Source organism: Peromyscus maniculatus, chromosome 9, assembly GCF_049852395.1.
Source record: "Peromyscus maniculatus bairdii isolate BWxNUB_F1_BW_parent chromosome 9, HU_Pman_BW_mat_3.1, whole genome shotgun sequence".
NCBI classification, from domain to species: Eukaryota; Metazoa; Chordata; class Mammalia; order Rodentia; family Cricetidae; genus Peromyscus; species Peromyscus maniculatus.
Genome location: NC_134860.1, coordinates 40,350,069 through 40,350,438, shown reverse-complemented (window position 1 = coordinate 40,350,438; position 370 = coordinate 40,350,069).

The window sequence follows — 370 nt, the reverse complement described above, 5'->3', positions numbered from 1 at the left end:
CCCTGTCTTGCTGTCTTCTCTCGTGTCTCCCCGTCCCTTTCATTCTCTCCCGCAGGTGGGTCACCCCCGTTGAGACCCCGCTGGCCGGGGCACAATATGCAAAAATATCTTAAACAAGAGTAGAAACATATATACAATATAACAAAAATAATCTCTATACAATATACAAAAATCCATACCAATGTAAAACAATTAAGACTAGTTGCTTTTTTTGGTTTAAAAGTAGATTTAATAATCTACCCTTTTATCCTATCATTTCTGTATCCCCCCTTTTTCTTTTTAGAACAAGATCCCTGAATTTGCTCTTTGTTCAGCTTTTTTTCCTGACCGCTATCAATAACAACTTGTAACCAACCCCCATCAACAATGA